This window comes from Camelus bactrianus, chromosome 2 (genome assembly GCF_048773025.1).
Source record: "Camelus bactrianus isolate YW-2024 breed Bactrian camel chromosome 2, ASM4877302v1, whole genome shotgun sequence".
Taxonomy (NCBI): Eukaryota; Metazoa; Chordata; class Mammalia; order Artiodactyla; family Camelidae; genus Camelus; species Camelus bactrianus.
Genome location: NC_133540.1, coordinates 94,219,908 through 94,233,859, shown reverse-complemented (window position 1 = coordinate 94,233,859; position 13,952 = coordinate 94,219,908). Strand labels below are relative to the sequence as shown.

General features: G+C 37.8%; 1 protein-coding gene across 1 annotated transcript in view; it reads right to left on the bottom strand.

The window, feature by feature from the left end:
• ARHGAP24 (Rho GTPase activating protein 24) overlaps positions 1 to 6,076 on the bottom strand; it is a 426,033-nt gene extending 419,957 nt beyond the window's left edge. Inside the window, exon 1 of the mRNA XM_010966180.3 lies at positions 5,670 to 6,076. The gene's annotated coding sequence lies outside the window, so the exon portion shown is untranslated. The remainder of the gene's footprint in view (positions 1 to 5,669) is intronic.
• Positions 6,077 to 13,952: the final 7,876 nt, after the last annotated feature.

Below are 13,952 nucleotides of genomic sequence, written 5' to 3'. Positions count from 1 at the left end.
CTTACTGTAATAGCTTGAGTAAGTTTTATCCCTTTGAGTCTAAACATCCTCATACAATGGGAATAGTAATGTCTGACTTAGATATAATATAGTTTACCCACAGAATTACTGATTATTTCTAACTATTTCTCAAATTAGAAGTAGTGTATGTTAAAAATCTCATGGAGTGCTTGGTACTTAGTAGGTACTTAACTCATTAGCATGAGAATTCAGGACAAAATGAGAGGTTTACCCTGCTTGAGAAATTTGAAAAATTATTTTGTTTTCTGAAGGCTCAATTTGACGGACAGAATACAGCCCTAATAACTGCTCCATAAAGCCTCGATTTATTGATAGATTTCATTTGTACAAAAAAAGGAAGTTTTCTGTTTCTCAGAGATATCTTTGAGGGAACTCTTCTATACATTTATGGTATATATATTGAAAAGAACTCACATGTTTGGCTTAAGTATCTACTTTCAAAATTAATCAGACATGATTTTCTTTCCAAGGTTTTCAAGAAATGTAACATTTGGGACAAGGCCATTTTATTTATCAGGGAGTATAAAATCAGAACCGAGAATGTTTCAAGGAATCACAAAAAATAATCTGGAAAAATTATTGGCTCTGAAATACTAAACTGAAGCTACAAAATAGAATTTTATAAATATTTAACTACACGTCTTTAAAAAAGTTAAAGAAATGAAGGTAATTCAGTGTATCTCCATAATGGATTTGAGTTTATTTTTAAGTTAGTTAAAAGGTATGGGTACATTAAGCACATTAAAGTAAGGCTAAAAGGATGAAAACCACGTCACCAGAAAACCTCGACTAGGGTACAATTGTGCATTAAATTTAGTTCTGAGTTTCTTGGGTGGAAAGCTAAAATGAGAAATACGATAAAGTGAAAGAGGCTAATCCTAGCCTCTTCTCAGGAAAGAAGCAACACTAGTTCATCAAAGAGACACATTTTTAAAAGCAGTAAAAGCAAAGATGAATTTATGGAGATCTTAAAATAAGGAATATTGAAATATATAACAAAAAGTACCAAGATATTTTCCATGGAACCTGTCTCTTTTATATGGACTCTCAGTAAAAATAAATAAATAAATAAATAAATAAATAAATAAATAAATAAATAAATAAATAAATAAATAAATAAATGTATCATATTAAAGCGTAACGAATGAAGACAATGTGACAAAAAAAGAAGTTGTAATATGATTACAATAGGTAAATTTCCAGTCATATAATTCGACAAAAATAGAGAGCATGGAAGATTTAGAAAGCTGAGTAGACTATTATTTTTAAATATCAATGGTTGCTCTTCCAGTCTTCACAGAGATGCTATATAAGGATCAGCTTGAGAAATTTGAACTATATATGGTCCCTGGATAGTGCCTGAAACACAAGTATTATGCATTCTTTATTGAAAAATTATCCACATGCTAAACAGCAGGTATGCAAGTGACAAAAATATCACCACTCTGAAAATGAAATAAGCCCATTTGTATTTTGGCTCAAAGGGAATGTAACCTCCACCTCTCTTCTATATGTTAGGCAGCAGAAATAACTGTAGACAAAGACAATTTTTTTTTCACGAAGGAACTTTGAGCTTAAATGGTCAAATGAGATGAAAATAAAACCAATGTAATAAAGAATAAGTAAAATGAAAGAAAGTGCCCTTCTCAGTTTCCTCCGCTCCATCCACTTCCATGTTCTCCTTTAATTAAATCTCATTTCCCTCAAGCACTAGCACTCAAGATAATTATTAAATAGCCATAATTGGTATTTCTATTTGGTTTTATTAATTAAGATTATTGCCCATTTCACAGGCAACAGAATCTCCAATTTAACTCCATCATTAGTCCTCACAGCTAAATCCAGGACCTCCCACTGGGATTTAGCAGGTTACAGATTTTATAGTATAATATTTAAAATAACTGTGGAAGATGTATATCTATTCTAACTGCTTCTGTTATCTTTAAACTCAAGTGTATTTTGCACTTTCAAAAATAAAAAATAGTTCCACAGTAGTTTTTTGTTTTTGTGGGGTTTTTTTTTATTTTAGAATAGAAAAAGCACAATATTTTATCTATTATAGGAGTTAAATAGGCTTGCGTGGGCCAGTCTGGAAAGTGAATTTTGTTTGGTAGCATTGACTTTTGGAAAATGAACTCTGAGTCCAAATGGAAATTTTTCAAGTGGACTTTGGGGAAATAACTATCTGCATAAATTGGAGTCTACCACTGTTTTACTCATTCATGACTTTGCTTGCTCATTTACTAAGGAAACATAAACAGGTGTCTACTACGTTTTAGACACTCTGCTAGGCACTAGGATACAGGTAGTTCCCCTACCACCAATACAGCCATTAAAGAACTCATTGTAGTTGACTGTGGGGAGCACATAACAATTATTAAAATAATTATTCACAGTATATTTAAAACAACCTGGAAGCAGACAAGATGAAATAGTTAATTCTTCCTGCACGGAACTGGGAAAGTCTTCCAGAGGGAGTTCCATTTGAAATGGACCACCAATAATCAAGAAGAGCTTTCCAGGCAGAGGGCATTCCAGAAGAATGAAATCCAGGAGCAAGAAATCAGAAGTATGAAGAGTGAGAGGCCCTTATGTAGGAAGACAAAGCTAGAAAGGAAGGGCTTTGAAGAGCTTTTAGTCGCTGTACTAAAGCGTTTAGAGTTAATGTTATAGATTTTTGGAATCCATCAAAGGTTTTAGATCAAGGGACTTATAAAATTAGATCTACACTTTATAAAGATTAATTGTGGCAGTGCCACAGTAGAGTGGGGACGCTGCTTATGCGCAGAGTAACCTCTGAAAAGCAAACAGTCTTAGTCTCTTCATCAGAATAATCCCTCTGCCTTCAAATGTGCTTCTACTTAGCTGCTGAGACCATCCTAATCTTGTAAAGTGTGAGTTCATGTAGCAAAGACAGATGGGTTACCATGGCAAGACTCAATATGAAGCTCCAACTCTTAACACGAAGAGTATTCACTTCATGACTAAGTTGCCTATTTACAACTTTCATTTGAAATACCTTTCTCCATGTGGGAGACATCTTTTCCTTTAGTTACAAATTTAATTGTAAACAAGCATCTTTTTTTATTTTAAATCTCTTCTGCTGTTTTTCCTCGGGAAAATGGGATCAGGGCGGAATGAATATCTCAGCTTCTTGTTATCATCAAGCTTCTCTACACCCTCGTGTGACCAATTAGGTGGCTATTACTCGGCTCCAAGCTGAGGCTCCATCCACCTCCCCCCTCTTATTTTTCCAAGGCACTCACTTAGCTTTACCAAAAATTGAAACATAGCAGGAAGAAGGAATCAGCATTACATAAGCTCAGCTCGTAGGAAAAGAACTCTTCAACACTGGCCAGAAAAGACCACGGGAGAATAACTACAGGTAACTAAGATGGTCCTACAGCCCTGCAAACACTTAGAACAGGAACCAAATGCATGGCCTGGACTTTGCAGCAGCACCACCTACTTTCAGTCCTGGGAAACCAACGCAGACGCTAATGGGGCTAGAAAGAAAACATGCTTCAATGGGCCAGTAGGTCACAGCAAAACGATTCAGGGCACTGTTGGTAAACAGCAGCTAGGCTTTAGCCAAGACAGCAAAATAAACATACTCAAACCACTCATTACCACCTGCTGCACATTCCTCACCCTTCCTGCCCCACCCCACCCCCACTTCCCTTAACCCCTGCCCTTCACCCTGGAGAGTCCAAGATCACCCAGTAAATAAAACCATGACGATGGAAACATTCGGAGCTTTGGCCACTACTACCCAAAGCAAAACCTGAAAGGATTTCACTGGGAATTTTAGCCTAGGACACTTTTCACTTCTACACTTAAATCTGCACTCTTGTCAGAACGGGTGCATTGTTATTCATTCTACAGTGATGTTTTTCTTGAGAATTTAATTCTTCCCCCACTTACTGCCGGGTTTGTATTTTCAAAGTGGTTCAAATTCACTGTATATATAGCCCACAAGAACACAGCTGAGAAACCATTCTCCTCTCAAACCCAAACCCCTGAGATTAATAATACCAAATAACACAGTTGAAAGTCAAGGACTGACTGGGTTTCAACAGCCTTTCACACGTAAAAAAGATTACAGATTCTCCCCACTTTTATCATTCTAGTTGTGTATTCCTTACACATACCTCAAACTAACCTCCAGATCTGAAAAAGTTCAGTTTTTCCCTTATTCTCACTTAAAGTTCTTTCCACCAAGAACATACCTCCTCTGAATGGTAGGGAGATTTTATTTATTTTAAGGTTTTGTCAATATATCGGTCCTCCAAGATGTCTAAGGTGAATTCTCTGACAACTCAGTCATAGTCCGAAAGAGAACAGATTTCATGACTTGCCACCTGAAGGTCAGGCACTCAGGAAAGACAAAAAAAGGAATTGTATTAGTGGGCTCTCCTAGAGGTTGAAACATCCCCAGAGAAGAAGTATTAAGAAATTTAAAAAAGAGAGTGAGATCTTAACAAGTCTGATGTGGGCTTTATATTTGTTTTCTGGCTTTTCTTAACATATTAATTCTGTGTATTTTATGTTTTATGATGCCCAGCTTAATAGCAACATCCATTCTTGCCCTTAAGGGTTGGTTTTGAGTTCTAATTAGAATCAGGGGACAGATTGTTTGTATTTAATCTGTCTGTCCATCTTCTCAGTAATTGAGTAAAGCTCTTAACTCTACTGTAAATATCCCTGGGTTTCAATTAATTTGTCTTACTTAGTAGACACAGCAACACATTGTTTTACTTATGGATAAGCAGATCCTTTACAACTTTTATATTTCAAATACCCAATTTTGATTTTGATTGATTTATTTCCTCATTTCAGAAAGAGATGAAATAAAGATGTCTTGCTATGTTTAAAAAAAAAAGAGTAACAAACTATGATGGAAGCAGAAATAGCTTGGAAATGATATTTTAAATGAATTAGTATAGGCATAGACTACAAGGGAATCTGGGCTCCCTATTACTGGCTAGTATTGAAAACCTAACATCTCTAAGGAACTCAGAGTAATAGTATCTCCCCTTCTATTTGGGGACTTAATAAAAGGTATGCAATCTGAAGTACTTTTTTTTAAGATACCATATTACATATTTATCCTCAAGAGAGTTTGGATACTTCCTCAAAAAGTTACTTCTTAAAAAACCTAAACAAATCTTTTGGGTGGCTTAAAATTCACCAAAGATTCCCTAACGCTTTGTTTGCAATGAAAATGTTTATTATTAAAATATATCTCTGTATGCCTGTTATCTAGGAAACGCTCACAGTATTAGACACTAGCGGAAACAAGCAGAGGGGAAGGGGAGGATGGATAGTAAGGGAATTGAACTGCACAGAGTTTTCATTAAAGTCATCTATTTTTAAGCTCAGAAACACATACTGCCAGCTTGCGCCGTTTTTATCCATTTAAAAATAATAAAGGAGCATTGTTTCCCATCATCTGCACACGCGTGTACGCGCGCGCGCGCACACACACACCGCACCAGCGCGAGATTCCAGCGATCCCTGCTCGCCCCCCGCAGCCCCTGCCCTTGGTGCAGGCAGCTGTGCCCGCAGCCCCCGCGCGCAGCCGAGGCCACCTCCCAGCCCTCCGGTGGTGGCCCCTGGGCGCACACCCCCGCAGCGGTGTCACCTACCTTGCTCGGAGCGCAAGAGAAACTGGGGGCGGCGGCTGCTCCGAAGAAAAAGGCCCAGACAAGCCGAAAGAAAAGGAAAAGAAAAAAGAGGGGAGGGAGGTCTCCTTACTTCCCACAACAAGGGGAAGTGTTGCACCTCATGCACTTGGTTGCTCCGCAGCTGTGGTTTTGGAGGAAATCCGAGGCGGCCCAACGAGTTGCGGCTGGGGTGGAAAGTTGTGGGTGTTTCCCCACCGCCGCTCGCGCCTCGATCCTCTCCAGTCCCCACTGCAGCCTTGACAGCCCCCCTGGCCTTGGCAACCCTGCGGATCCCCGCCGGTTTCCACCCGAAGCTGGGCTGAGTTGCCACATGCACTTGAGAAATCCTAGCAGTTGCGCAAAGAAGAGTCCCAGAAGTTAGAAAGAGTGATTGTGTGTGAATATACAGTACAAGAGGCTGGAACAACTGAGCGGGGCCAACCCTCAGACGCAGCCCTGGGTTTCAGATTTCATTTGGCAACTGGCAGCTTCAGAAGATTCGAGCCGCACTGCTGGGGAGGCCGGGAGGAGCCCTGTTCTCGCCCAGTGACCACAGCTAGGGTTGTCTTAAAGCCTGAGTGACACTGCCGGGCGCCCGGCTCCCCTTCCGCCAGACAGAGCCCGCGGTGCCTCGGTCCCTCCGCAGCTGGCATCACTCGTTTTATTTTGTGTGTATCGTAGACACGCGTTCGTCCCAGATCTGGGGCTGTGGGTGTGGAGAAGGTTGGAGAATACAAGTCTCCCGCCCCCTAGGAGCTCTACATTTCTTTGCCAAAACCCCCCACACAGGTTTTACTTCCTTCCCTCAGCTACCTATGTAAAATCTTATTTCTGGAATCAGAATTACCCGGGTCCTTCAACCTGTATTGCTGGAAATATTTATTTAGATGGATGCCCTCTAGTTAGATCTTTAGAGAAATTCAAAACATAATTACTTCCTTATCATGGTTTAAGAGCTCTCAGAATTACACAGTATGAAAGAAAGAGGACAGAGGAGTAAACATGTTGCAGATGCAGTCTCCCCTCCACCCACTACCACCAAAAAACGCCTATTTCAAATCTATATATTACAGTACTAGTTACCTGGAATGCCAACTCAATTATTTCAAGAAACTTTATAAAAATCTCTGCTTTAGATTATTGAAAAACCATCACTAGATTTCTTTAAGACACTAAATAAGAGTGTTCTCATTAGAGATCTCCCAGTTATACGGAAGAGTACACATTCAAATTTAGAAACACCAAAAATAAAAATCTTTGTGGACACACGTTGTTTTTCGCTTTTATCTTTCTTTCTCCGGTTTTCTTCCAGGTGATCTGCCCCATCCCAGCCTGATATTCCACTAGAAAATTGATTTTCTGGCAGGAGCATTCTCAGCCCTTTAATGAATCAAATTAAGCTCTGCGGGGGAAAAAATTCTTTTGGCAGTTCCTTTTTAAAATGTGTATGGTATTCCTAACCAGAAGCAATGTAGCTTATTGTCTAATTGGTAGGAATACATGATCTTTATCAACTCATGTGGCTTTATGTGTTCTACTTGCACCCTGGCAGGTAAATGCCAATGGGTGGTTTTAGATAAAAGCTGGAAAACAATGAAATTAACCCAAATGAAATCTGCACACACTTGATGGACTCAAGAGCCTCAGGAGGACAAGCATTGATAGGCATGATTCAAGATTCTGACATTTAAAAAAAGACAAGGAACCTATCAGGTCGGTAACCTATTTCAGGATCTAACAACTACCACAAGCAATTCAGACTCAGGATGATACAAAATTGAACTCAAGGTGGTTGCTAAATAGTCCCTAATTCAAATGGTTAAGACATGCCTCTGGGATACAACCTTGCATCCAATACCTTACCTTCACATCTCTTGACTTCCGTCTCCATCCTTCCCACCTGACATCACCTCACTGACATGTGTGATATATGTGATTATCTTAATCTAGGCAGTATAACTGAAGGATAGAAAGACTGTCACTTGAGGATTAAGCAGCAGGGTAAGTATATCTACCAAAGCCCCCTCCTGCACTTTCATTTCTCTGCAGAAAGAGAAGGGCCACTACATTTGTTTCCTAGAAGAGCCTTAGGGATTTAGCAAAGATCTTTGTTACCAGATAGTGTAGACTGAACTAGAAAATGCTTAGTTGTTCACAGGACTCATAGTATGTTACTTCTCTTTTAATTGCGGATTGATTGAGAGACATCCCTCATACAGACTGTAGCAACTTTAAAGGAGAAATGCATTCATTAACAAGAGATTTGAAAGATTCTAACCAATGCAGGGTGCTAATGTGACTGAAACAGGCCCCCAAGAGGGCAGTGTCTGTCATTCAGTTCCCAAAGTCTCTGCCCAGGGCATCACTTAAAGCTGGATTTCACCAGTCAACTGAATTCTGAGTTAAAAGCATGTTTCAGATGAACTCTACAAAACCTACCAATGCTTTGAGGGTAAAGGGTAACTTTCCAGGATTCCCAAGTCATAGAAACCCTCAGAAGGAGAGTCTACAAAAGGTCAGTATAAGAGGTTAGCAAGGTTTGAGGGGTCTTTAACAAGGAGATTTCCAAGGGGGGTGTGTAATACTCCAGGACCAGGGGGATTTCAGAGACCTAGAAAAGAAATAGAAGGGAGCAGAGGAGGAGGGGGGCGGGGGGAATGAAGAAAGAGGTAGGAAGGAGGAGGAGGAGAAGGAAGAGTGGGAGGAAAGAAAGCAGATAATGGCCTTTCTACACATGAGCAGGTGGTTTGAGTATTGGTATTGCCAGAGTCAAGGACAGAAAAACCCCCATAGACAAAGCCCTCTGGACACTGTTTCTATCATGTCACTTTGTTTAGAATTTAGTTAGAGGACTCTCAGCAAGGCTTTGTACAATCACTTTTTCTAATATTTCAAGTATATGGGTCAAATGATTCTATAAAACAAGTATGGATTAAAACTGTGTTTTAATGTACTTTACTAATTTTAAAATTGCATAGTTTTCCACTGGATTCCTGGCCAGATTCTTTGAAGATCTTAGCATAGAGTGATGTATTGTCATGTTACTCACTTGTCCCTTAATATCAGATACTGGAGCTCTTTAATTATGTTTTCTTTTGGGAAAACATAAATTCCTAAGAGGGCAAAAAACACAGTAACAAAAATGAATAGTCAAGAATTGCCAAAATCCTAACATTTCCTTCGGGTTCTCACCAACAATGCAGAATTTGTGTGGGTACTGAAATATGCCAAGATCTGATTTCAGGATTAAGATTGAAGGCTGTGCTTCAAGGCATGTCTGTTTCAAACTGTCGGTCTTTGATTTTTCTTTTTATTTCCCATTGGAGGTTTTTGTTTTTTTAGAAAGTCCAGTTTTGTCTTAGCTAAATGAGGAGGAAAGAGATTGAGGGAGTTTCATGCCCACCATCCCCCCAAAACTTTGGATCACAGGATTCAGGGAAAGGGGCAGCACTACGACTATTAAAATGTTGGGAACAAAATATTCAACTAAATCCCTGTGAGAGATAAGAAAGGAGAGAGACTGCCAAAGAGAGAAGGGCTACTGTGGTGGGGGATGCCTCCCTGTGTCTATAATTCCATGACAGGCCTGCTCTCAGTCAAGCGCTTTAACATGAAGTAGGTTATGTGCCTGTTTAGATCCTGAGAAGAGCAAAGGATCAACCATCACTCTTACTGAACTAATGGGTTTTTGATGGCAGCCAGTGTCACACTCTATTGTCCCCTGGACCTTCAGATTACACATACATAGACACAAATCCATGATTAAATTTAGTTTTAAAATAGTGTTTTCTGTTTTCGTCTAATTACAAAATTAATATATATTCAACTCACGAAATTGAGAAGTTACAATGAATCATAAAAGAAGACATTAAACATTTCCATGATTTCACCATACAGAGTTAAATACTGTTAATGTATTTAATATACCCAATTGTTTTTTCACCGCTGTGTGTGTCTTAAATAATCATTTGGCTCATATTACTTACTAACAAAGAAGGATCTTCTTTGCCTAGGCTCCAAATTCATACCTTAGTTTCCAATTAAAATGGTTCTCTTTGATACTTTTTAGACTGTGGAGTTTACTAGATTCTGTTAAAGAACTAAACTCCCGCTTGCAAGATTAGCAGACTCATCCCAGTCAGCTCCTAGAAAAATCTCCTGCTTTATGCTTTCAGTGGCTGTTTTTAAATCTCTCCCTTACTAGCCTAGAGTTTCCTTGAGCTTGTTGACTCACAGTTTCTCTAAGACAGCCTTTATGTTCCCATCATTCACATTCCAGCTCTCCTTTCTCTACTCACCCGTGAGTACAAGCGTGCACACATGCACACACACCATGCACACTCATGTCACACATGCACACCCATAGAGTGAAACACTCCTCCAGACATGTAACTTCCCTCTTGAGGACTCAGCTCTTAGTGTAAAACTGGCATGGAACTTAAAATATTTACAAATCTAATTCCATTTGAGTATCTGAGTAACAGCAAGATGGGCTTGTTTTCTATACATGTACCTTTTTGTAGATTTCAAACTCATTCTCATGTCAGAATCTTCTCATTAAGTTTGTGTTCTTTAGAAAATTAAACACTGCCATTGAAATAAAACCATCTGCTCCCAAGAATTATTTACTTATAAACTACCTAAATTACGTGTGACTTTAAAAATGGCTTCCTATGCCTTGTTCTCAAGTAGCTAGAGAGTAAATTATAAATAGGTTCTTTACATGTGTCTAATTGCAGTATCATGTATACTCCAAGCCTTATCATTTGTCTAGGAAATCTTCATTTCATCCTGTTTTCATCATAGTCCAAACTCTTTAAATAACAGATGTAACTTTTGCCTCCTTTCCCATTTTCCTTCCTCTCTGTGTTACCTGCTTTATCTAGTTTCAGATAATTTGAAACTTAAGGGAAGAACCTTACCTCAGGACGGATTCTGGTCCCAATGACAGAAAACATACAATCAGGGCACAAAGTTGAGCTATTAAGACCGCTAATGGCCTCAGATATTTGGCACTCATCCTATGCTTGAATAAATGTTATTTTCCTGGTTCGGGTTGTCAATAGAGACTTGGGTCTGAGGTCATTATTTTAAGTTACTCAAAACCAATGAGGTTATCAAGGAAAATAAAATATTTAGTTGTTACAGAGTGCGGACGTAGCCACCAGCTTAGTAAACTCTCTTGCATGAAAATGAAGAAAGTGTCAATGAAGCAAAATAACTCATCCAAACACATTACTAATGATAATGACATGAAGGAACAGGAACAGTCCTTGTAGTTTTTAAAATGTCTTCCTACATGTGATGTCCTTTCACTGCAGCAGCCCCCAGAAAAATCTGTTACTGCTTACATTTTACAGAAAAGAGAACAAAGAGAAACCCTGTATAGGGGCTGTTCAGGCTCACATACGCTAATGAAGTTTGGAGATAAGAGCTGAATTCGGGCCGTTTGAGTACATTGTGGATTCTTTTCATTAATGTGTCAGCAGCAGCATCTCCCTATGCAAAAGACAGCACAATTTCCCTTTCACGGGCCACTTAAACCGGTCAAGTGCTTGACAATCATTGTTATCATTACGTTCTTCTGTGAGAAGGAAAAACTGTCAGCCTCCAATAGGCCAATTTAAAATCCCACTTTAGGTATTAATCTTAATGTCCTCTCCTACCCAACTTTTTATTCAAGTTTCCAAAAAAATTGCAGAATTAACTGCTCTCCGTCTTTCTCTCTGTGCTCACCCTCTGTTGGAGGTGCTGATGAACAGTGACTGGGCCAAAAAGCAGGTGGAAGTTCTCAGGAAGAACAGCAAGTGTTTGGCTCAATCATTCACAAATTTGAAAAATTATTCCTAAGAAATGACTATTGATTTTAAGATCCCGGAGTGAAACCGAAAAAAATTGGAAATTAGAAGTTTACTTCTTAAGACATAGAAAAGATAGAGGCTGATTATGTAAGAAACAGAGTTGAGGATAACTAGTTCCTCAATATTTGAAAAATTACCAAACATAAACTTCCTGGGAAATCAATAAAATAATGTGATTTTTGAAAGATTTTCAAAATAATATTCCAAGAAGACAATAATCAAAGGCAGTTCAAGATGTGGGCTGTTAAGCAGACAAAATAAAACAGAAAACAAGCAAAAAAAAAAAAAAAATTCCATGCAAAAACAGAAACAATAAAACCAAATGGGACTAAAAATTATTATCCTCTCCTTTTATTTTCTCAAATTTCTCATTTTTTCCCCAAATTTAAAAATGATAGCAAGCAACCTTTGTGAAGAGTGGAGTAATATGCAAGAGTGGAGAAGTGAGGCTGGGGGTGAGGTGGGAATGACACGGGTTGAGGCTGAGGAGGACACGTGGTGGAGTTTCTAAATGCTGAACAGTCTGCCCTAGATGCCTTCACTGGAAGATATTCTGCCCAGTGTGCTTTATTCAAGAATGTACAGTAAAGGAGGGTTCTAAGTGTCTATGGTGGGGGAATAGTCCCAATGAGAAAGAAACTGAAGCACCAAGACTTCAGCCCAAAACTCCGATACATTTTCAAGGAAGAAAGATGCTTTTGGGTGGGACATCAGATGAGTCTAAAATCTAGACTTCAACCACTGTGTAAACGCTCAGTATCAATGTAAATTTTACCCATTTCCCTGCCTAAGTCCCTTTAAAACTGTGGTGGATACTCAGGTACTACCACAAGGAATTAGAAGTGCAGAGTGAGTTAATCTTACGAAGAAAAATAATACCAGGAGAAATGAGCAAATTCAAGAAAGTCGCTAGTTGCTATGTACACAGGTGATTCCTTTATGCATGCCAAAGTGTTTAATGCCTCTCAAATGCAAGGCCTGTGCAGAATGAAAGGTCAGTTCAGAGATTATCTGTGCCTTCACGAAATTTACATTCAATCACTGAGAAAATTAAGGCAAATTTTTCCTTTTCCTCCAAGGTAATGCAGAAATGGATCTACAATATAGACATCTATTCTTGGCTCAGATCTAGCCCCCGAAAATTGCTGGCATCATCTTCCCAGGCAAACAAAAGAGATACTCTTCCTATGGTGATCTTATACCATTATGTTAGACAAGTGCTAGCCTCCACTTTAACCAGTATATAAAGATATCTTAAGATGCTTTTAATTTTGCTTGTTTGTTCTTTAAATTCTCAATATATTGCTGTATAGACCAGAAGATAATGAACATATTTAATGTGAAAATTGTCCAGATATTTACCAGGTGGGTTTTCTTAGCATGCAGTACGTAGAATCTCTGGTTTTGAATTGTACAATAATAGAAAAAAACACCACTATTTGTGAATAAATAACAGAAATTTAGTGATAGCATTAAATCTTTGAAAATCAGTCTACAAACATTAAAATATTTTCAGAATTGAACACTACATGAGGAAAGCCTAAAACAACAACAAAGCTTTTTATTTTAATCTCTAGCTTTAATTGCTTATCAAATTCTAAAACTATATAAATGTGGGTTGGAATTTCCCATATTTACTTAAGCCAAAACTTGACAAAATTTAGAGAATGGAATCTGTAGGCTTAAAAGTGTCTCAAAAGTTACCTTTTTTTCCCCCTGTCTTTTTTTTTTTCCTTTTGGAAGATCACTGTAAAAATGTCTATTTCATTAGGTCTTTTATAAAATTAATATTATAAAAATAAACATTTAAGATTAAGCTACTTGCCATGTATAAAATGACTCATTAATTCCTCATAATGTGCCCCATTTTTTTAAAATATAATAAAATGGTTACTTTAAATAACTTATATGTTTTGCACACAAAGATTATATTAATTTAAAAATTTTGAAACTAAGTATTTATGTTAATATTTCAATGAAAAGAAGATTATAGCAATGTTGATCTTTAATTTTATTAATGAAAAAGTCAACTTTAGAACTAAAATGCTTGTCTGAATTTAGGATTTTCTATGTATAGTTCTTTTTAGTAGATTAGCATAATCAGAGGTTATTTTGCAAGAAAAATAATTTCTAAACATAAAGTCCAATAGACCAAGAATTCAATACTTCTAATGTGGCTATGGTATTAATTAATTAATTAATTAATTAATTAATTAATGCTGACTTTGTTATTACTACTTACGTTTCTATTATACTATATGATTTTGTATAACATATGTGGATAAACCTATTAATATTAAAAAATTTGTGCTTGCATTTTATCAAGGTAAGACTCATGACCTTATGATTGCAGTTTTTATTTAATAGATGCAGGGATCCCCCATGAAAATAACCCTTTCCAGGG